General features: G+C 42.4%; 7 non-coding genes across 7 annotated transcripts; all 7 read left to right on the forward strand.

The window, feature by feature from the left end:
- The first annotated feature begins 14,675 nt into the window (after positions 1 to 14,675).
- trnap-agg (transfer RNA proline (anticodon AGG)) lies at positions 14,676 to 14,747 on the forward strand. The gene has a single exon. It is a non-coding gene; the product is annotated as a tRNA-Pro (tRNA).
- Positions 14,748 to 15,843: 1,096 nt separating this feature from the next.
- trnap-ugg (transfer RNA proline (anticodon UGG)) lies at positions 15,844 to 15,915 on the forward strand. The gene has a single exon. It is a non-coding gene; the product is annotated as a tRNA-Pro (tRNA).
- A 1,671-nt stretch (positions 15,916 to 17,586) lies between these two features.
- Positions 17,587 to 17,658, forward strand: trnap-ugg (transfer RNA proline (anticodon UGG)). Its single transcript has one exon. It is a non-coding gene; the product is annotated as a tRNA-Pro (tRNA).
- A 1,671-nt stretch (positions 17,659 to 19,329) lies between these two features.
- trnap-ugg (transfer RNA proline (anticodon UGG)) lies at positions 19,330 to 19,401 on the forward strand. Its single transcript has one exon. It is a non-coding gene; the product is annotated as a tRNA-Pro (tRNA).
- Positions 19,402 to 21,075: 1,674 nt separating this feature from the next.
- On the forward strand, positions 21,076 to 21,147 carry trnap-ugg (transfer RNA proline (anticodon UGG)). Its single transcript has one exon. It is a non-coding gene; the product is annotated as a tRNA-Pro (tRNA).
- Positions 21,148 to 22,818: 1,671 nt separating this feature from the next.
- trnap-ugg (transfer RNA proline (anticodon UGG)) lies at positions 22,819 to 22,890 on the forward strand. Its single transcript has one exon. It is a non-coding gene; the product is annotated as a tRNA-Pro (tRNA).
- A 503-nt stretch (positions 22,891 to 23,393) lies between these two features.
- trnap-ugg (transfer RNA proline (anticodon UGG)) lies at positions 23,394 to 23,465 on the forward strand. Its single transcript has one exon. It is a non-coding gene; the product is annotated as a tRNA-Pro (tRNA).
- Positions 23,466 to 23,626: the final 161 nt, after the last annotated feature.

Below are 23,626 nucleotides of genomic sequence, written 5' to 3' on the forward strand. Positions count from 1 at the left end.
TCTATCACTGTATGAAGTTTCATGAGTTTTCATCAAGCGTTGGTTTTTATAGGCTTTTGAAAAGATACTGCGGAAAAATAATAATCCTAACAATAACAATAGGGTTCCAGCAACTTCGTTGCTTGGCCCCCAACTTTTGAGGCTTCCAGGTGCTTGGAGTCGAGAAATGTATGGCTTCAGACTCATAAAAATATGTATCAGATGAAGACACATGTTGACAACAATTGTTGCTTAAAGGTTTTGGTAAGTAGAGTATTCAAGGTCAAGTTCCCCCTCTTGTGGTCTAATATTTTAAGGAACAAGCCATTTCAATCTCAATAAACCAACTACACTTATTTGATTGAAATGTATCAATTTAATTACATTAGTAGTACCATCAATACTTCTAATATCATAATATAGTAGTAAACAGTTTATTCTCTAAGTTTCATTTTGTGTACTTTAAAACACAATCTAACCATTTAAGTAGCTTTAGATTGCTGCTGCTCTCCATTTTTCCATTTGCCTTCTCAAGCTTATTTAGTTGCATACCTGGTGTTTCATATAGTTATCACGTTGATTTCTGATGTATGCGTTATATATATTTACAGCTGGAAAAGCAAAGTATATCACTAAGGAGCAAATAGCTCCAATTAGTTTTTACTATTGCGCCTGACCGAGTATGTCCGTATGTCCGTATGTTGTCTTATGTTCAACTCTATAGAGCCAGCGATTAAATTATCCATTACAGAAATGATCCATTAGGACAAGGCACATCAGGAGGTCTGTGCAATAGGAACAGTCTGGACACCATTTTAAGTTCCGAACGGAATTAACGTCTTTACTATCTACATATTTATTTATTTATTTATACATTGTTGTTTTTTTTTTTTACATTTTGGCACAAATTATCCTCCATACTATCCATGACAAAATTAAAAATAAATACATGGAGAAAATAATAAATACATGAATTAATGTGGAAATAAATAGATGGATAAATAAACAGATTTTGAATTAAATACAATAATAAATAAATCTCCATGTATTTATTAGAACATGTATTTATTTATTTCAACATTTATTTATTATTTTCACTGCAAATTTGTTTTAAATTTTAATTACAGTGAAAATAATCAATACATTAATACATAAATACATGTTCAAATGGACATTTTTTTATGTCAACACTACTACATTTATTCATTTATTTATGTAATGTGAAGCGATTCAAGTAATGAATAAACAATGTATTTGCTAAAATAAATTTTGCTTAAACTTTAAGGGGAACTGCACCACAATTTTATCTTAATTCTGTTATTTGTATAAATTGTTTTAAATATAGCAATGTCACAAATGTCTGAAGTGAAGATATATTTATTAATATGATTTTCTTAAGGAATAGGTGGCCATTTTCTCTCCACCAGACCCTCGGTAACAGTCTGTACTAGTATGTGTAAGACCTGTAGGCAATACAAAGTAAAAGCATAATAATAATGATGATATTATTTATAACTAGAATGCTAAAGTTCCATGAGAAACATTGTGGAAGTACAGTAAGCAGTATGTTTCAGTGTACATGTAATATATTAAGTACTATAGTACATCACAAGGTACTACAGTAAACTATAGTATACAACAGGGTAGTTCAATATTTGTCTAAGTACCGTAGGAGGCACTATAGTACATTACAAGATATTATAGTATATCACGTAACAAGAGTATACTATAGTATAACAGTGTACTATCGTATGTCACACATTATTCAGTATACCATAGTATAAAAGTTTAGTGTGGTATACAACAGTGTCCTACAGTATTTGTTGTACTACTGTAGTAAGTACTATAGTATAATTGTATTGTTTTATTGTCTATCTTAATTGTAGTTTTAATATTTAATTAACTATATTTTCTTGTAAAGAGCTTTGTGATACACTATGAAATTTCTATGGAATCCGAATGTGTTCAATTTCGTTGGATTTCATGAAATCCGAATGCATGAAATTTCATGATTTAATCAGGTGAATACAGATTAAATCGTGATGCAATTGCATGCTATATAAAGGGTGTTTAGGAGCGAGACTACATGGTGAAGTTTTGAGTTTTGAAAGAGAAAAGCAAGATCAAGAGTGTAAATATGTATAGGAATATTTAGTTATGGCAGCTTCTGCCATGCTGTACATTGGCAAAAAGAAGATGGCTTCACTCACATCTATGCAAGTGTACACTCAGCATTTGTTGCAGAAATTAATGAAAGCAATACTAGTTTCAGTACTGTACTTCGCAAAAACATATTTGCATATTTGTTCAAAACTTGTACTTTAATATTTTTGCGATATCTAACACTGATAGTCCTACATTGTTTCATGTGTGCATGTATTTAAACAAAACAAAAACAAACAAAAAACATCATTGTTCTCTTTTCTTTGCTAAAACTATTTTTGTTACATTGAATCAGGGGTATGCATACATCTGGAAGGCACACTATATGTAATGGTAAGTTACAACAACATAAATGACACAGTATAATTATATATATATATATATATATATATATATATATATATATATATATAATCATCACAGTATAGTTCTTAAAAGATCATATATCAAGCAGATTTAAACAAATTAAAAATGTCTATTATAATGACTGGCTATTATACAGTACACACTAGAAGCACCGACATTTCAAACTACCTACAAGAGCCAAAACTATAGTATAATAATGATCAAATAAAAAACTTTATTTGCGTTTATGCAGCTAAAATGCTGTAGGCATATTTAATACATATATTTAGGAAAAGTCAGGAATTGGTATCCATAGTGTATTCAGGAACACATAGTAATTCAAATTAAATCAGTCAAACTGACCAGCCGTGCACTTCTAGAGTTAAATTATAAAGGCATATCATGCAAAAGATCACATCACGTGTACAGTATCAGCACACAAACTACAGGGTCACAAGCCGCTAATGGGAAACTAAACTTTGGATTCAAACTCGATTTGTAAGGAAATATTGAAGACAAGGAAAGGTTTTCTGTTTCATTTGCATGCAATGCTTTTCTTACAAGAGCAGTGTAGTTTACAGTATAATTTGTGAGCACCCATTTGCTGTAGCAATTATAATTTAGTTTGCTTATTATAATGATTTGGTGTTTTTTAAATATATATTCCTATATATATATATTTTACCATTAATGTTACAGTGTTGTTTTTATTTTAATAAGTGCCCGATTAATCAGCAATTGCCCATTGATTAACCGATCAAATATTTGAATGGACTGACAGCCTTAATATATATGTGTGTGTGTTATTGTAATGAAATGTATGGTTTGTATTATTATTAGCAACTGTACGCTATCCAAAACAGAGGTATGGAATATTTTGCTTTTGACAGCTTAAAAAGAAAAATATGTGAACAAAGACCAATCAAGGCTAACTTACCAGTATACAAAATAACATTTATAAATATAAATGTAAAACTTTTTGAAGAGCCGGTATTAATGTTTTGTATAAACTGTATAATGTTTTATATTAATGATTGAAAAACATGTCAACAGAGCCAATTGTATTAATTGTCAAGCAAGCAAATTTTAGCAAGGCTGTTCTGACACTCCCAGCATCTCCTTCAAGATTTCTGTGGCTAATCTGTGGCTGGAGAGGTCACCTCATCATTATTGATCAACAGTTGCTTTGAGAACTATGAGACCAGACCTCTGCCAGTAGATCAAAGGAAGCCATCTTGATATGTTTATTCATTTATTTACAGTAGTTTACAATTAAGATTAAACATAAATTAGTACATTTTGTGCACCCCCAATTCCTAATATGAGGGGCAAAGCTAACGAACTGAGCTTCCGTCCCTCAGTCCCAACAGCTTTCATATGATATTATTTTAATATAGTGATACAACATTTTGTGACATTCCTGTTTTGGATGCCCTATTTTTCAAGTTTGATTGTAATACATGAGTGTTATTAAAGTTTTAACTTAGAGTTACAGACTACATTTGCTGGGCACATCTAAAGACTAGCAAAAATTTATATTTGGATTTCGTTTTGTGAAAATTACTTCACGCTGGGGAATGATTTATTGCAGGATTTACATATGGTAAGAACAGTATAATTATTAATACTATGTATGTGTAACAACGGAGATAAAGTGCTCAGTTTAATTTATTTAAAAATGTGTTATGCTAATTTAGGTAAGGTAGCTGGGGTTTATTAGGGTGTGTGCAGGGGTTTTAGAGTTGGTGACCACGTGTGCGGAGCAACACCTGGAACTGTGTGAACTTCTTCTGGGCAAGAGGCGCTTAGTTTTTTCTTAGTTTTTTTAGTTTTTTTCTTCAATAAATCTAGCAGCAAGTAAGCAAACGATTTGTGGGCTACTTGTTTTCCCCCGCTGAAAATACTACATTGGCATCAGAAATGAGGATGGACACTTACGGCTCCTGGCCAGCAGACAGGGGAGGAGGGGGCGCAGGCCAGAGACTCCAGCTCTTCAGGCAGCCAAGCGTGAGCGGCAGAAAAACCGGCAGTGTGTACAGTGTCGGTCTGCTGTGTATCGCTGTTTCAATAATTAAATTATTATTATTATTTATCTCTTGGCAGACACCCTTATCCTTACAAAACAAAATAATAAATAATAATTCATAATAACCAATAAAATGCCCCCCCAATGCTACAGTATGTAAGTTACTATAAGTACATGTAAGTTATTGTTAACAGTAGTAAGCTACTAGTAGTAGTTTTTGAAAATAATCGAAACGTTAAACGATTTGAAAAAGGTGTTTAAGGAAAATAAGCTAAGGCTATTATATAAGGATAATATAGGGAATTAATTGGCTGGTATGTATACTATGTTTCTACCAAAGTTGTAACAGGAGTTGGAATTTTGGGGGTAGAAGAAAAGCTGTAAAAATCCTCAGATTAAACTTAATGGATAATTATTTACTGAATATTGGCATATATCATTTGTTTGTACATTTTCTTATCTTGAAAATTATCAAAAAGAAATATAACAAACATTAGAATTAGAGTTACCCTGTGTTAGACTTGTGTCCTTAATTAGAGATAATTAGAGTTGCCTTGTGATAGACTGGTGTTGCTGCAGGGTTGGGCTTCGGAACACTTTAATTTTGTTAAAAAGTAAACAAAATTGGAAACATATATATACACACACATTTAATTGCATGTAATTAACTTAATAAAAAAAAAGTAAATTAAAAACTAAAACAGTAAAATACGTGTATACAAAAAAACAAATCAGTCTGTTACTATTTTTATATTATACATACTTATTTAAAATAACACATCATCCAATAGGCTTCTGGTTTGGAGCCAAACAATAGCACTAAATGCTACTCCTCATTGCTAATTGCAATAGATTGATTGCATTTTTTTTTTACTTTGGATAGTTATGTCTGCTACTACAGGGAGAAGCTGTTCGATCTCCTCCACAGTCTTCAATCCCATCTGCCGTAGAAGGTCCTCCACTGGGGCAAGCAATTGCTCCCCTTTCTCTGTGAACAGTAGGAAACCTTCTTCGGTGTCACAGAACCTCAGGATGGTTTTCTGTTTCTTTTCTGTTTTTTATGTTGACTCCTGAATGAGAATTAATTAGATGCTTTTCTGGTTTTACCCAATTTATCCTGATTTCTAAAGGAATTAACGGAATGTAAAAAAGATTTGGAGAGGTTGAGCTTGAGGTGGTGTGAGTGCATCCAGGCAGAGATAGCAGACAAGCAGGAAGAGATGCAAGAGGGGATGAGAATGTCGGAGGAGGGAAAAGACAGGAAGATCTGGGCATCATCTGTGTAAAAATGGTAAGAGAAACCATGGGATGCAATGAGGGGGCCCAGGGAGTGAGTGTAGAGAGAGGACAAGAGGGGACCCAGAATGGACCCTTGGGTTACACCTGTGAGGAGAGGTTGGGGCGTGGATGAGGAACCTCGCCATGTCACTTGGTAGGTCCCGTCGCTGAGGTAGGAGTAGAACCAGGTGAGAGCAGTTCAGAGATTCCAAGGTCAGCGAGGCAGGAGAGGAGGATGGAGTGATCGACAGTGTCAAATTCTGCAGAGAGATTGAGGAGGATGAGGACTGAGGAGAAGAAGGCCACCCAAGCACAGCTGAGGGAGTCAGTGACTGTAATTACATAAAATCCATTACCAGTAAAAACATGGAATATGCATACCTTACAAAGGTTACAGATTTTTTTTTTATCATTCTTGCCTCACAGAATTACAGACCAGTTGCAGCAGTGAAGTTGAAACTCAAGAACTTTCTTGTTTGTTTAGATTTGCACTCTTCTCACAGAACTGGTAACTGAAGTGCCCATAGGAAACCCACACAGACAGAGGTAGATCATGTGAACTCCACACAGACAAGCCCCCAAGCCAGGACTCAAACCCCAGACCCCTGTACCGGTGAGGCAGCAGTGCTAACCACCATGCCACCATGCTGCCCTACTAGGTCCACATTATTTTATACAGCTCTGGAAAGAATTAAGAGACCACTGCACATTTTTCTTAAATCAGCATCTCGACATGTATGGCAGTCATTCCATGCCAGTGTCTGTTGAATTCCAACACAGACACACCTCATTCTACTCAATGAGGTACTAATTAGGTGATCACCTGAACCAAATCATATTTAAGGAAGAAAAGTATATCACTATCCTCTTGCATTAGGACCAGCTGGATGGCAAAAACAGTGCTAGTAGAACCTCAAAAGTAATTGGAATCAGAAAATAACTATTGACCATGCCAAAAGAGTTGAAAAGGAAAGTTTTGAGAAAATTAGGTTTCAATTCTGGCTTTACTGGCAGAGGGATACAGTGAGAATTGCTTCCATTCTTAAAATGTCAAAGATGGCGGTTCATAAGAACAAGGTCAAGCAGCAGACATTGGGGACAACAAAGCTACAAAGCTACCAGCAGAAGACAAAAACGACTCTCCACTGACCGGGATGACCGCCAACTTATTGGAATGTCACTCAACAACCGTAGGATGACATCAAGTGACCTACAAAAAGAATGGCAAACGACAGCTGGGGTGAAGTGCACTGCGAGGATGGTTCGAAACAGGCTCCTAGGGGCAGAGCTGAAGTCTTGCAAAGCTAGAAAAAAGCGAGAAGCAAAGAAGAGCCAGGCTGAGGTTTGCAAAAGACCATAAGGTTTGGACCGTAGAGGACTGGAGTAAGGTCATCTTCTCTGATGAGTCAAATTTTCATCTTTGCCCAACACCTGGTCATCTAATGGTTAGACGGAGACCTGGAGAGGCCTACAAGCCACAGTGTCTCGCACCCACTGTGGAATTTGGTGAAGGATCAGTGATAATCTGGGGGTGCTTTAGCAAGGCTGGAATCGGGCAGATTTGTCTTTGTGAAGGACGCATGAATCAAGCCATGTACAAGGTTGTCCTGAATGAAAACTTGCTTCCTTCTGCTCTGATCCTTCTGCTGTGTTCCCCAAATCTGAGGATTGTTTTTTCCAGCAGGACAATGCTCCATGCCACACTGCCAGGTCAATCAAGGTGTGGATGGAGGACCACCAGATCAAGACCCTGTTATGGCCAGCCCAATCTCCAGACCTGAACCCCATTGAAAACCTCTGGAATGTGATGGATGGAAGATGGATGGTCACAAGCCATCAATCAAAGCCGAGTTGCTTGAATTTGTGCGCCAGGAGTGGCATAAAGTCACCCAACAGCGATGTGAAAGATTGGTGGAGAGCATGCCAAGACGCATGAATGCTTTGATTGAAAATCACCAAATATTAATTTCTGAACTCTTTGTAAGTTAAAACATTAGTATTATGTTGTTTAAAAATTAATATGAACTTATTTTCTTTGCATTATTTGAGGTCTGACAACACTGCATCTTTTTTGTAATTTTGTCCAGTTGTAAATTTCTGCAAATAAATGCTCTAAATGACAATATTTTTATTTGGAATTTGGGAAAAATGTTTTCAGCAGTTTATAGAATAAAACAAAAATGTTCATTTTACCAAAACATATACCTATAAATAGTAAAACCAGAGAAACTGATAATTGTGCACTGGTCTCTTAATTTTTTCCAGAGCTGTATACACCTTTATATGTGCTGCCATATCAAACATTTAACACTAAAGCATGTTGTGAATAAATGTTATGCTTTGGAATTTTAATATTGACATGAATAGACAATCCATGCAAGTAAACTCAAACACACAATAACAAGTGGTATTGTCACTGTTGTATCCCACACATCCCGCAATTCACAAGCTCCCCTGCAGAGGTCAGCATCACCGGAATTCTAAACCCTCACATTCCCCAGCAATCAGCCACTTAACATTCCTCGGCACCATGTGCACTTGTTCTATCATCCTCGAACTCCCATTGGACCAGCACCCTCCTTCACCGTCCTCTGCTCCTCTCTGCTACACATATAAACCCCTCTGTGACTTTAATTCACTGCTAAGTCTTGTATCCTTTTGTTATTGATTGTTTACAACCTCCACGTGTTCCTCCACCAATTCCCGTATTCTCCCTACCAGCCTGTTTGCCTGATCATTGACCCCCTGCTTGTCTTATCGACCAGGACTTGTGGATTTCCCTGGACATTACGGTTTGCCGGCATTGACCACAGCCTGTTTCTGACCACCTCTCACTCCGCACCTGGGTTCCCCGCCATGGCAGTCCTTCGTTACAGGTATACAGTCCGGTCCATAAATATTTGGACAGACCCAATTGTCAATTTGGCTCTGTACACCATCACAATGGATTGGAAAGGAAACAATCAAGATGTGCTTTAAGTGTAGACTTTCATCTTTAATTGGAGGGTAGTTACATCCAAATCGGGTGAATGGTGTAGGAATTAAACCAATTTTTATGTGGTCCCCCCAATTTTAGGGGCTCAAAAGTATTTGGACAAACTAACATAATCATTAATTAAATTGTGAGTTTCAATACTTGGTTGTGATGCGGGACAGTGGCCTGTCCGAATGCCAAATATATTTGCACCATTGTTGCAGTAAGATTGTGTAACCCATGTATGAATTTAAGCTTTGTGTATTGCTCCGCAGAGGACAGGTGCAGTAGTTCTGTGTAGCTGATTTTTAGAAAAACATTTTCATCCAAGGCTATAGAGAAAACAGAAGACAAAGGAGAAGTCTGTGATCAAGTTTGGGGTACATCATTGACGTCATCCAGTTGCCCAGCAACCAAAGGGAGTCATCTTGTATATGATAGCATGTTCTTTAGAAAAACCTTAGATGTGTCTTGCTGACTGACCATCTCCAGAGCACTTAGTTGTAGCTGAATAAACTATTTTGGTATTATTTCAGTTAAATCGGGTCCTGAGTATTCCTTGTCCGCCTGTTTATTGAGGGAGTAAAATTTCTCCCTATCAGTTGCAAATCCTTTGCAGTCAATGACTGCCTGAAGTCTGGAACCCATAGACATCACCAGATGCTGGGTTTCTTCCCTGGTGATGCTATGCCAGGCCTGCACTACAGCTGTCTTTAGATCCTGCTTGTTCTTGGGGTGTTTTGCCTTAGATATCAAAACAAACCAATCAGAGAGCAAAAACATTAGGTGTGGCCAAATCCACTAATAAGAACGTACTGGTGAGCGCAGGAACACCAAAAGGCCAGGAACACCACAGAAAACAACTGTGGTGGATGACAGAATTTTTTCCCTGGTGAGGAAAACCCCTTCACAACAGTTGGCTAGATCAAGAATACCCTCCAGGAGGTAGGCGTATCTGTGTCAATGTCAACAATCAAGAGAACACTTCACCAGAGTACATCTTGTGGTAAACCCTCTGTATTTAAACAGGAAATGGGAAGACCATATTAGAGTTTGGCAAAAAACATCTAAAGAACCCTGTACAGTTCTGGAACAACATCTTATGTACAGATGAGACAAAGATCAACTTGTACCAGAATGATGGGAAGAGAAGAGTATGGAGAAGGGAAGGAACTGCTCATGATCTGAAGCATACCACCTCATCTGTGAAACATGGTGAAGGTAGTGTTATGGTAAGGGCATGTATGGCTGTCAAGAGAACTGGTTGACTTTTGACAAAAGCAGCAGGATGAATTCTGAAATGTTTAGGGCTATGTTATCTGCTCAGATTCAGCCAAATGATTCAAAACTCATTTAACAGCACTTCACAGTGCAGATCAACAATAATGCGAAAGCAGGTAGAGGAAAGCAACCCCAAGAAGACTACCGTCACCAGCCACGAAACCAGACGGCTTCATGCCCTAGGGCTCGTTCAGGAGTTGAACACAGGACCTCTCGCACACTAAGTGAGAATCATACTCCTAGACCAACGGGCCAACTGAACAAGTGGCTTCACAAAGTTCTCCTCCTCAACAACACACTACATGTCGTCCTCCTCCTCCTCCTCCTCCTCAACAACCACAACAAACTTGCATAATACACATTTGTTTTATAGAAAAACACACAGATGACAGTCTGATTTCCCTTCAGCTGCACAGGCAACAGCATCTGAGGTCAAAAGCCCTCTTGTGCAGAGGAGCCCAAAAGCTGGCTTTTGACAGAGAGCACACTGTTCAGTGACCACTTAAGTAGGACTAATCATTTCTTATTTTTTACAGAATAGGACACAGAAATAACTTATGATTACTTATTTGTTATCTACATTTTACTTTTCATAGTATTTCCAAACGTTTTTTATCGATGTATGAACAAACACAACCATTGAGACACACACTATTAGAGATTTTTCGTTTTATTTTCTTTATGAATGTAATGCAAAACAATATAGAGTAACAGTGACAAAAAGTGCCAGGGGTTTATGACAATACAGAAAGCACATTATAGAAAAGACCTGAAAAACACACAAGCACTACATCAGAGATACCACGCATTAAGTCCCTTCCCTGCGCTGTAGGCTCCATAGCGCTGCATCACTGCTACCTCTCGCTAATCTCAAGATGGAGCTGGGGGTAGGTGTTCCATGGCCAGGCTGTCGTTCCCTCTGCCAAGTGTGTACAGGCCAAGATACCTCCATTACTTCAATCACTACATCTTCCGCTGACTTCTATAGGGGGCTGCGTGAACTACTGAAGTAATGCTGTAGAGATAAGTGTCCTTAAACTGGGAAATGGAAATAAAGATTAAGTAAGCATCACTCATTGAAGAAATGCATCACAGTGTCTCTGTCAGCCTGTACAGCAGCGCATGTTTGCTGTAGCCAACATTTATTCAGTGCCGAATTTCCTTGCACAAAGCCATAGCAGATTCTCAAGCCCTCCCATGTTGTTGATTATCTTGTATCCATGTATTAAGAATAATGGTAATGCTTTATTTTAAGTGTCCATTATAAACAATCTATTAACATGTTATGTTATTATTATATGATTAATTTTACAAATTATAAATATATTAGACATTTTTAAACTTTTTTGCTATAATATGTTTTAAGGTATTTAATAACATATTTAATAAAGGGTATAATAACATGACATTTGCACATCGATATCAATCTATTATCATTAACTGCCATGCCAGTTAATTGCTGCTATTATCCATCCATTTTTGAAACCAGTTATCCTGGCGAAGGTCGCCGAGCACTGATCCCGGCAGGCAAAGGGCACAAGGCAGGAATACACCCAGGACGGGACCCCAGTCCATCGCTGGGCAACACACACACACACACACGCAGACACACCCACATACAGGGCAATTTAGAGAAGCCAATTAACCTAACCCACATGTCTTTGGACGGTGGGAGGAAACCCACGTGGACACGGGGAGAACATGCAAACTACATAGTATAGCAAAAATGTTTAAATAAAAATGTCTAATATATTTATAATTTGTAATAATCATATAACAATAACATAATCAATAATTTGTTAATAGATTGTTTATAATGGACACTTGTTACCATAATAACTAATGTATGTTATCTATCTGTATGTAATGCTGTTGTCCTATAAGTCCTTACATTTGTAAACAGGGATTTTTGAAATAACCATTACTTATTTTGTGAAAAAACAGGGAAACAGAAATAAGGAATGAGTAACTATTACTTATTTCTTCATACTACTAGAATCAGAATTCACAGAAAAAGTAATAAACAAGAAAGATAAAAATAAATAACCATTACTTATTTAAAAAAAAAAAAAAACAGGAACCAGAAATAAATAAGTAAACTTTACTTATTTTGCAGAAAAAAATAAAACAGTTTATTATTAATATATTGAGGAAACAATGAAAAAAATAACCATTACTTATTTTTTGAAAATAAGGAATCTACTTCATAGAGGTTCTGAAATCAGCATACTTCTCATGGCAGGAAAGGAAACTGGAAGCCTTTTGACACATTTCTTGACTTTGATTGAAGATTTTCCAGTATTTTAATCAGACCTCCTGCCAGAATATATTCTGCAGTGGGTTTCAGAATGGGCTGCCAAAACTGCGTAATCTCCTCCACCAACCTTTCCTGGTTTTCCTTTGTTTGGTAAAACTGCATTTATGGAAGATACCCTTACAAAAATAAAATATTTAAAAATATATATTATTCTGAAATATGAAATGTATTTTAATGTATTAATATGTTTTATAAATGTGCATACCATTTTATAATATATGGTGAAAATATTCTTTTAAATATCAATTGCACTGTCACTTGATACAGAAATATGGTCAAATACACTATATTATACAATACAAATATTGCTTAATATAACTTAAGTATATTCAGAATTATATGTAAACTTGTTTTTAATATATCTATAATTATATGCAAATATACTGTAACATCTACACATGTATTTTATACTAAATATATAAAAATGCATACATATATGTCCCCTTATAATATACATTTAGTATACTGCTAAATACACAACAATCTCATATTGCATGTATTGTATACTGTGAGTATATTAGACTGCAAAAATGTTGCATTCTAAATATACTGGTAGAATATATTTGGATAAACTTCCAAACACATGTATACATGAAGTGTAACTTAAAACATTGGGATACTTCAATACTTTAATAGATTTCACTTGGTGTTTGACCCCCTTTTGAATTCAGAACTGCCTTAATTCTACGTGGCATTGATTCAACAAGGTGCTGAAAGCATTCTTTAGAAATGTTGGCCCATATTGATAGGATAGCATCTTGCAATTGATGGAGATTTGTGGGATGCACATCCAGGGCACGAAGCTCCCGTTCCACCACATCCCAAAGATGCTCTATTGGGTTGAGATCTGGTGACTGTGGGGGCCAGTTTAGTACAGTGAACTCATTGTCATGTTCAAGAAACCAATTTGAAATGATTCGACCTTTGTGACATGGTGCATTATCCTGCTGGAAGTAGCCATCAGAGGATGGGTACATGGTGGTCATAAAGGGATGGACATGGTCAGAAACAATGCTCAGGTAGGCCGTGGCATTTAAACGATGCCCAATTGGCACTAAGGGGCATAAAGTGTGCCAAGAAAACATCCCCCACACCATTACACCACCACCACCAGCCTGCACAGTGGTAACAAGGCATGATGGATCCATGTTCTCATTCTGTTTAGGGCATGTATTACAGATTCATGCAAAAAGGTCTCACTTTAGATTTGAGGAAACACTATTTACTTGTATCAGCGGTCATTCATTTGTCATTAATAGTTCTTCCAATTTCCGACCTTTTAGTTCCAGAGACCAATGTTTTGGTACCAGCTAAAAAACAAAAAAAACAAATGTACATTAATTGGACAAATATGAAATATATAGTTACATGTAAAATATGGCCCAATATACAACGCTACAATTATTACAATTTACTTGCACTGTAATTACACGGTAACAAGAGTGAATTGACCAAGTAGTTTGTGTATAGTTAATTCAATTATTAAATACTAGTATGGATGATGTATGATTACAGAACGAGCTTACATACACTAAACAAGTAGTATGGCTTATTTACATGTAGTGTGTGTTTTTAACTTTACATATTCATGTAAAATGCTGCCAACCTTTGTGATGTTACCGATGACCTTAAACTCACCCCTTCTTAAAGTGTAACCACATGTGGTGATCAGGTGAGGGTCTGCCTCAAGCAGTTATGTGCTTGCCCAGGAGAACATGCAATATTGCCTATTATCTTGGCTCGTTGGTCTAGGGGTATGATTCTCGCTTAGGTTAGAGGTCCCGGGTTCAACTCCCGGACGAGCCCGCTTGGCCCCGCTTTGCATTCTCTGAAGCATTCGTTTGTTCTCTCTCGATGCTTGGCTTCTGGGCTCCTCTGCACCAGGGAGGTCTTTCAACCTCAGATACTGTTGGCTGTGTAGCTGATGGGAAATCAGACTGTCATCTGTGTGTTTTGTTTTCTTTAAAGAAAATGTGTATTTTACAAGTTCGTTGTTGTTGTTGAGGAGGAGGAGCACATGTAGTGTGTTGTTGAGGAGGAGGAGGACGAAATGTGATTTGCCGGCTTGTTATGGAGACCTTTGCTGAACGTGTACTCCTGAGCTGCACCAAAGGAGAGGCATTCTTTTCAGTTGTTTGCGGGCCTGCTGAACCATGCTCTCAGTGCTGTCTCACTGGGGATACGGTTACCGTTCTGGAAAGACACTTCAGCGCTACAGTCCATGCTATCAGTCAGTGAGCGTAGGTCTCCCGGTCTGCCCCAAAGCAGTTACGCGCTTGCCCAGCAGAAACTGCGACACCCTCCGTTAACTTGGCTCGTTGGTCTAGGGGTATGATTCTCGCTTAGGGTGCGAGAGGTCCCGGGTTCAACTCCCGGACGAGCCCGCTTGGCCCTGCTTTGCATTCTCTGAAGCATTTGTTTGTTCTCTCTCGATGCTTGGCTTCTGGGCTCCTCTGCACAAGGGAGGGCTATCGACCTCAGATACTGTTGCCCGTATAGCTGATGGGAAATCAGACTGTCATCTGTGTGTTTTGTTTTCTTTAAAGAAAATGTGTTTTTTACAAGTTCGTTGTTGTTGTTGTTGTTGTTGTTGAGGAGGAGGTGGAGGACATGTAGTGTGTTGTTGAGGAGGAGGAGGACGAAATGTGGTTTGCCGGCTTGTTATGGAGACCTTTGCTGAACGTGTACTCCTGAGCTGCACCAAAGGAGAGGCATTCTTTTCAGTTGTTTGCGGGCCTGCTGAACCATGCTCTCAGTGCTGTCTCACTGGGGATGGCGTTACCATTCTGGAAAGACACGTCAGCGCTACAGTCCATGCTATCAGTCAGTGAGCGTAGGTCTCCCGGTCTGCCCCAAAGCAGTTACGCGCTTGCCCAGCAGAAACTGCGACACCCTCCGTTAACTTGGCTCGTTGGTCTAGGGGTATGATTCTTGCTGAGGGTGTGAGAGGCCCTGGGTTCAACTCCAGGACGAGCCCACTTGGCCCCACTTTGCAGTCACCGAAGTGTTTGTTCGTTTGCTCTTGAAGGCTGGCTTCTGGGCTCCTCTGCACAAGGGAGGGCTATCGACCTCAGATACTGTTGCCTGTAAAGCTGATGGGAAATCAGACTGTCATCTGTGTGTTTTGTTTTCTTTAAAGAAAATGTGTTTTTTACAAGTTCGTTGTTGTTGTTGAGGAGGAGGAGGACATGTAGTGTGTTGTTGAGGAGGAGGACGAAATGTGGTTTGCCGGCTTGTTATGGAGACCTTTGCTGAACGTGTACTCCTGAGCTGCACCAAAGGAGAGGCATTCTTTTCAGTTGTTTGCGGGCCTGCTGAACAATGCTCTCAGTGCTGTCTCACTGGGGATGGCGTTACCATTCTGGAAAGACACGTCAGCGCTACAGTCCATGCTATCAGTCAGTGAGCGTAGGTCTCCCGGTCTGCCCCAAAGCAGTTACGCGCTTGCCCAGCAGAAACTGTGACACTGTCAGATAACTTGGCTCGTTGGTCTAGGGGTATGATTCTCGCTTTGGGTGCGAGAGGTCCCGGGTTCAACTCCCGGACGAGCCCGCTTGGCCCTGCTTTGCATTCTCTGAAGCATTCGTTTGTTCTCTCTCGATGCTTGGCTTCTGGGCTCCTCTGCACCAGGGAGGTCTTTCAACCTCACATACTGTTGGCTGTGTAGCTGATGGGAAATCAGACTGTCATCTGTGTGTTTTGTTTTCTTTAAAGAAAATGTGTATTTTACAAGTTCGTTGTTGTTGTTGAGGAGGAGGAGGACATGTAGTGTGTTGTTGAGGAGGAGGACGAAATGTGGTTTGCCGGCTTGTTATGGAGACCTTTGCTGAACGTGTACTCCTGAGCTGCACCAAAGGAGAGGCATTCTTTTCAGTTGTTTGCGGGCCTGCTGAACCATGCTCTCAGTGCTGTCTCACTGGGGATACGGTTACCGTTCTGGAAAGACACTTCAGCGCTACAGTCCATGCTATCAGTCAGTGAGCGTAGGTCTCCCGGTCTGCCCCAAAGCAGTTACGCGCTTGCCCAGCAGAAACTGCGACACCCTCCGTTAACTTGGCTCGTTGGTCTAGAGGTATGATTCTTGCTGAGGGTGTGAGAGGCCCTGGGTTCAACTCCAGGACGAGCCCACTTGGCCCCACTTTGCAGTCACCGAAGTGTTTGTTCGTTTGCTCTTGAAGGCTGGCTTCTGGGCTCCTCTGCACAAGGGAGGGCTATCGACCTCAGATACTGTTGCCCGTATAGCTGATGGGAAATCAGACTGTCATCTGTGTGTTTTGTTTTCTTTAAAGAAAATGTGTTTTTTACAAGTTCGTTGTTGTTGTTGTTGTTGTTGTTGAGGAGGAGGTGGAGGACATGTAGTGTGTTGTTGAGGAGGAGGAGGACGAAATGTGGTTTGCCGGCTTGTTATGGAGACCTTTGCTGAACGTGTACTCCTGAGCTGCACCAAAGGAGAGGCATTCTTTTCAGTTGTTTGCGGGCCTGCTGAACCATGCTCTCAGTGCTGTCTCACTGGGGATGGCGTTACCATTCTGGAAAGACACGTCAGCGCTACAGTCCATGCTATCAGTCAGTGAGCGTAGGTCTCCCGGTCTGCCCCAAAGCAGTTACGCGCTTGCCCAGCAGAAACTGCGACACCCTCCGTTAACTTGGCTCGTTGGTCTAGGGGTATGACTCTTGCTGAGGGTGTGAGAGGCCCTGGGTTCAACTCCAGGACGAGCCCACTTGGCCCCACTTTGCAGTCACCGAAGTGTTTGTTCGTTTGCTCTTGAAGGCTGGCTTCTGGGCTCCTCTGCACAAGGGAGGGCTATCGACCTCAGATACTGTTGCCTGTAAAGCTGATGGGAAATCAGACTGTCATCTGTGTGTTTTGTTTTCTTTAAAGAAAATGTGTTTTTTACAAGTTCGTTGTTGTTGTTGAGGAGGAGGAGGACATGTAGTGTGTTGTTGAGGAGGAGGACGAAATGTGGTTTGCCGGCTTGTTATGGAGACCTTTGCTGAACGTGTACTCCTGAGCTGCACCAAAGGAGAGGCATTCTTTTCAGTTGTTTGCGGGCCTGCTGAACAATGCTCTCAGTGCTGTCTCACTGGGGATGGCGTTACCATTCTGGAAAGACACGTCAGCGCTACAGTCCATGCTATCAGTCAGTGAGCGTAGGTCTCCCGGTCTGCCCCAAAGCAGTTACGCGCTTGCCCAGCAGAAACTGTGACACTGTCAGATAACTTGGCTCGTTGGTCTAGGGGTATGATTCTCGCTTTGGGTGCGAGAGGTCCCGGGTTCAACTCCCGGACGAGCCCGCTTGGCCCTGCTTTGCATTCTCTGAAGCATTCGTTTGTTCTCTCTCGATGCTTGGCTTCTGGGCTCCTCTGCACCAGGGAGGTCTTTCAACCTCACATACTGTTGGCTGTGTAGCTGATGGGAAATCAGACTGTCATCTGTGTGTTTTGTTTTCTTTAAAGAAAATGTGTATTTTACAAGTTCGTTGTTGTTGTTGAGGAGGAGGACATGTAGTGTGTTGTTGAGGAGGAGGACGAAATGTGGTTTGCCGGCTTGTTATGGAGACCTTTGCTGAACGTGTACTCCTGAGCTGCACCAAAGGAGAGGCATTCTTTTCAGTTGTTTGCGGGCCTGCTGAACCATGCTCTCAGTGCTGTCTCACTGGGGATACGGTTACCGTTCTGGAAAGACACTTCAGCGCTACAGTCCATGCTATCAGTCAGTGAGCGTAGGTCTCCCGGTCTGCCCCAAAGCAGTTACGCGCTTGCCCAGCAGAAACTGCGACACCCTCCGTTAACTTGGCTCGTTGGTCTAGAGGTATGATTCTTGCTGAGGGTGTGAGAGGCCCTGGGTTCAACTCCAGGACGAGCCCACTTGGCCCCACTTTGCAGTCACCGAAGTGTTTGTTCGTTTGCTCTTGAAGGCTGGCTTCTGGGTTCCTCTGCACAAGGGAGGGCTATCGACCTCAGATACTGTTGCCCGTATAGCTGATGGGAAATCAGACTGTCATCTGTGTGTTTTGTTTTCTTTAAAGAAAATGTGTTTTTTACAAGTTCGTTGTTGTTGTTGTTGTTGTTGTTGAGGAGGAGGTGGAGGACATGTAGTGTGTTGTTGAGGAGGAGGAGGACGAAATGTGGTTTGCCGGCTTGTTATGGAGACCTTTGCTGAACGTGTACTCCTGAGCTGCACCAAAGGAGAGGCATTCTTTTCAGTTGTTTGCGGGCCTGCTGAACCATGCTCTCAGTGCTGTCTCACTGGGGATGGCGTTACCATTCTGGAAAGACACGTCAGCGCTACAGTCCATGCTATCAGTCAGTGAGCGTAGGTCTCCCGGTCTGCCCCAAAGCAGTTACGCGCTTGCCCAGCAGAAACTGCGACACACTCCGTTAACTTGGCTCGTTGGTCTAGGGGTATGATTCTTGCTGAGGGTGTGAGAGGCCCTGGGTTCAACTCCAGGACGAGCCCACTTGGCCCCACTTTGCAGTCACCGAAGAGTTTGTTCTTTTGCTCTTGAAGGCTGGCTTCTGGGCTCCTCTGCACAAGGGAGGGCTATCGACCTCAGATACTGTTGCCTGTAAAGCTGATGGGAAATCAGACTGTCATCTGTGTGTTTTGTTTTCTTTAAAGAAAATGTGTTTTTTACAAGTTCGTTGTTGTTGTTGAGGAGGAGGAGGACATGTAGTGTGTTGTTGAGGAGGAGGAGGACGAAATGTGGTTTGCCGGCTTGTTATGGAGACCTTTGCTGAACGTGTACTCCTGAGCTGCACCAAAGGAGAGGCATTCTTTTCAGTTGTTTGCGGGCCTGCTGAACAATGCTCTCAGTGCTGTCTCACTGGGGATGGCGTTACCATTCTGGAAAGACACGTCAGCGCTACAGTCCATGCTATCAGTCAGTGAGCGTAGGTCTCCCGGTCTGCCCCAAAGCAGTTACGCGCTTGCCCAGCAGAAACTGTGACACTGTCAGATAACTTGGCTCGTTGGTCTAGGGGTATGATTCTCGCTTTGGGTGCGAGAGGTCCCGGGTTCAACTCCCGGACGAGCCCGCTTGGCCCTGCTTTGCATTCTCTGAAGCATTCGTTTGTTCTCTCTCGATGCTTGGCTTCTGGGCTCCTCTGCACCAGGGAGGTCTTTCAACCTCACATACTGTTGGCTGTGTAGCTGATGGGAAATCAGACTGTCATCTGTGTGTTTTGTTTTCTTTAAAGAAAATGTGTATTTTACAAGTTCGTTGTTGTTGTTGAGGAGGAGGAGGACATGTAGTGTGTTGTTGAGGAGGAGGACGAAATGTGGTTTGCCGGCTTGTTATGGAGACCTTTGCTGAACGTGTACTCCTGAGCTGCACCAAAGGAGAGGCATTCTTTTCAGTTGTTTGCGGGCCTGCTGAACCATGCTCTCAGTGCTGTCTCACTGGGGATACGGTTACCGTTCTGGAAAGACACTTCAGCGCTACAGTCCATGCTATCAGTCAGTGAGCGTAGGTCTCCCGGTCTGCCCCAAAGCAGTTACGCGCTTGCCCAGCAGAAACTGCGACACGCTCCGTTAACTTGGCTCGTTGGTCTAGGGGTATGATTCTTGCTGAGGGTGTGAGAGGCCCTGGGTTCAACTCCAGGACGAGCCCACTTGGCCCCACTTTGCAGTCACCGAAGTGTTTGTTCGTTTGCTCTTGAAGGCTGGCTTCTGGGCTCCTCTGCACAAGGGAGGGCTATCGACCTCAGATACTGTTGCCCGTATAGCTGATGGGAAATCAGACTGTCATCTGTGTGTTTTGTTTTCTTTAAAGAAAATGTGTTTTTTACAAGTTCGTTGTTGTTGTTGTTGTTGTTGTTGAGGAGGAGGTGGAGGACATGTAGTGTGTTGTTGAGGAGGAGGAGGACGAAATGTGGTTTGCCGGCTTGTTATGGAGACCTTTGCTGAACGTGTACTCCTGAGCTGCACCAAAGGAGAGGCATTCTTTTCAGTTGTTTGCGGGCCTGCTGAACAATGCTCTCAGTGCTGTCTCACTGGGGATGGCGTTACCATTCTGGAAAGACACGTCAGCGCTACAGTCCATGCTATCGGTCAGTGAGCGTAGGTCTCCCGGTCTGCCCCAAAGCAGTTACGCGCTTGCCCAGCAGAAACTGCGACCCCCTCCGTTAACTTGGCTCGTTGGTCTAGGGGTATGATTCTTGCTGAGGGTGTGAGAGGCCCTGGGTTCAACTCCAGGACGAGCCCACTTGGTCCCACTTTGCAGTCACCGAAGAGTTTGTTCGTTTGCTCTTGAAGGCTGGCTTCTGGGCTCCTCTGCACAAGGGAGGGCTATCGACCTCAGATACTGTTGCCTGTAAAGCTGATGGGAAATCAGACTGTCATCTGTGTGTTTTGTTTTCTTTAAAGAAAATGTGTTTTTTACAAGTTCGTTGTTGTTGTTGAGGAGGAGGAGGACATGTAGTGTGTTGTTGAGGAGGAGGAGGACGAAATGTGGTTTGCCGGCTTGTTATGGAGACCTTTGCTGAACGTGTACTCCTGAGCTGCACCAAAGGAGAGGCATTCTTTTCAGTTGTTTGCGGGCCTGCTGAACAATGCTCTCAGTGCTGTCTCACTGGGGATGGCGTTACCATTCTGGAAAGACACGTCAGCGCTACAGTCCATGCTATCAGTCAGTGAGCGTAGGTCTCCCGGTCTGCCCCAAAGCAGTTACGCGCTTGCCCAGCAGAAACTGTGACACTGTCAGATAACTTGGCTCGTTGGTCTAGGGGTATGATTCTCGCTTTGGGTGCGAGAGGTCCCGGGTTCAACTCCCGGACGAGCCCGCTTGGCCCTGCTTTGCATTCTCTTAAGCATTCGTTTGTTCTCTCTCGATGCTTGGCTTCTGGGCTCCTCTGCACCAGGGAGGTCTTTCAACCTCACATACTGTTGGCTGTGTAGCTGATGGGAAATCAGACTGTCATCTGTGTGTTTTGTTTTCTTTAAAGAAAATGTGTATTTTACAAGTTCGTTGTTGTTGTTGAGGAGGAGGAGGACATGTAGTGTGTTGTTGAGGAGGAGGACGAAATGTGGTTTGCCGGCTTGTTATGGAGACCTTTGCTGAACGTGTACTCCTGAGCTGCACCAAAGGAGAGGCATTCTTTTCAGTTGTTTGCGGGCCTGCTGAACCATGCTCTCAGTGCTGTCTCACTGGGGATACGGTTACCGTTCTGGAAAGACACTTCAGCGCTACAGTCCATGCTATCAGTCAGTGAGCGTAGGTCTCCCGGTCTGCCCCAAAGCAGTTACGCGCTTGCCCAGCAGAAACTGCGACACCCTCCGTTAACTTGGCTCGTTGGTCTAGGGGTATGATTCTTGCTGAGGGTGTGAGAGGCCCTGGGTTCAACTCCAGGACGAGCCCACTTGGCCCCACTTTGCAGTCACCGAAGTGTTTGTTCGTTTGCTCTTGAAGGCTGGCTTCTGGGCTCCTCTGCACAAGGGAGGGCTATCGACCTCAGATACTGTTGCCCGTATAGCTGATGGGAAATCAGACTGTCATCTGTGTGTTTTGTTTTCTTTAAAGAAAATGTGTTTTTTACAAGTTCGTTGTTGTTGTTGTTGTTGTTGTTGAGGAGGAGGTGGAGGACATGTAGTGTGTTGTTGAGGAGGAGGAGGACGAAATGTGGTTTGCCGGCTTGTTATGGAGACCTTTGCTGAACGTGTACTCCTGAGCTGCACCAAAGGAGAGGCATTCTTTTCAGTTGTTTGCGGGCCTGCTGAACCATGCTCTCAGTGCTGTCTCACTGGGGATGGCGTTACCATTCTGGAAAGACACGTCAGCGCTACAGTCCATGCTATCAGTCAGTGAGCGTAGGTCTCCCGGTCTGCCCCAAAGCAGTTACGCGCTTGCCCAGCAGAAACTGCGACACCCTCCGTTAACTTGGCTCGTTGGTCTAGGGGTATGACTCTTGCTGAGGGTGTGAGAGGCCCTGGGTTCAACTCCAGGACGAGCCCACTTGGCCCCACTTTGCAGTCACCGAAGTGTTTGTTCGTTTGCTCTTGAAGGCTGGCTTCTGGGCTCCTCTGCACAAGGGAGGGCTATCGACCTCAGATACTGTTGCCTGTAAAGCTGATGGGAAATCAGACTGTCATCTGTGTGTTTTGTTTTCTTTAAAGAAAATGTGTTTTTTACAAGTTCGTTGTTGTTGTTGAGGAGGAGGAGGACATGTAGTGTGTTGTTGAGGAGGAGGACGAAATGTGGTTTGCCGGCTTGTTATGGAGACCTTTGCTGAACGTGTACTCCTGAGCTGCACCAAAGGAGAGGCATTCTTTTCAGTTGTTTGCGGGCCTGCTGAACAATGCTCTCAGTGCTGTCTCACTGGGGATGGCGTTACCATTCTGGAAAGACACGTCAGCGCTACAGTCCATGCTATCAGTCAGTGAGCGTAGGTCTCCCGGTCTGCCCCAAAGCAGTTACGCGCTTGCCCAGCAGAAACTGTGACACTGTCAGATAACTTGGCTCGTTGGTCTAGGGGTATGATTCTCGCTTTGGGTGCGAGAGGTCCCGGGTTCAACTCCCGGACGAGCCCGCTTGGCCCTGCTTTGCATTCTCTGAAGCATTCGTTTGTTCTCTCTCGATGCTTGGCTTCTGGGCTCCTCTGCACCAGGGAGGTCTTTCAACCTCACATACTGTTGGCTGTGTAGCTGATGGGAAATCAGACTGTCATCTGTGTGTTTTGTTTTCTTTAAAGAAAATGTGTATTTTACAAGTTCGTTGTTGTTGTTGAGGAGGAGGAGGACATGTAGTGTGTTGTTGAGGAGGAGGACGAAATGTGGTTTGCCGGCTTGTTATGGAGACCTTTGCTGAACGTGTACTCCTGAGCTGCACCAAAGGAGAGGCATTCTTTTCAGTTGTTTGCGGGCCTGCTGAACAATGCTCTCAGTGCTGTCTCACTGGGGATGGCGTTACCATTCTGGAAAGACACGTCAGCGCTACAGTCCATGCTATCAGTCAGTGAGCGTAGGTCTCCCGGTCTGCCCCAAAGCAGTTACGCGCTTGCCCAGCAGAAACTGTGACACTGTCAGATAACTTGGCTCGTTGGTCTAGGGGTATGATTCTCGCTTTGGGTGCGAGAGGTCCCGGGTTCAACTCCCGGACGAGCCCGCTTGGCCCTGCTTTGCATTCTCTGAAGCATTCGTTTGTTCTCTCTCGATGCTTGGCTTCTGGGCTCCTCTGCACCAGGGAGGTCTTTCAACCTCACATACTGTTGGCTGTGTAGCTGATGGGAAATCAGACTGTCATCTGTGTGTTTTGTTTTCTTTAAA

The sequence above is a fragment of the Amia ocellicauda genome, unplaced genomic scaffold (genome assembly GCF_036373705.1).
Source record: "Amia ocellicauda isolate fAmiCal2 unplaced genomic scaffold, fAmiCal2.hap1 HAP1_SCAFFOLD_129, whole genome shotgun sequence".
NCBI classification, from domain to species: domain Eukaryota; kingdom Metazoa; phylum Chordata; class Actinopteri; order Amiiformes; family Amiidae; genus Amia; species Amia ocellicauda.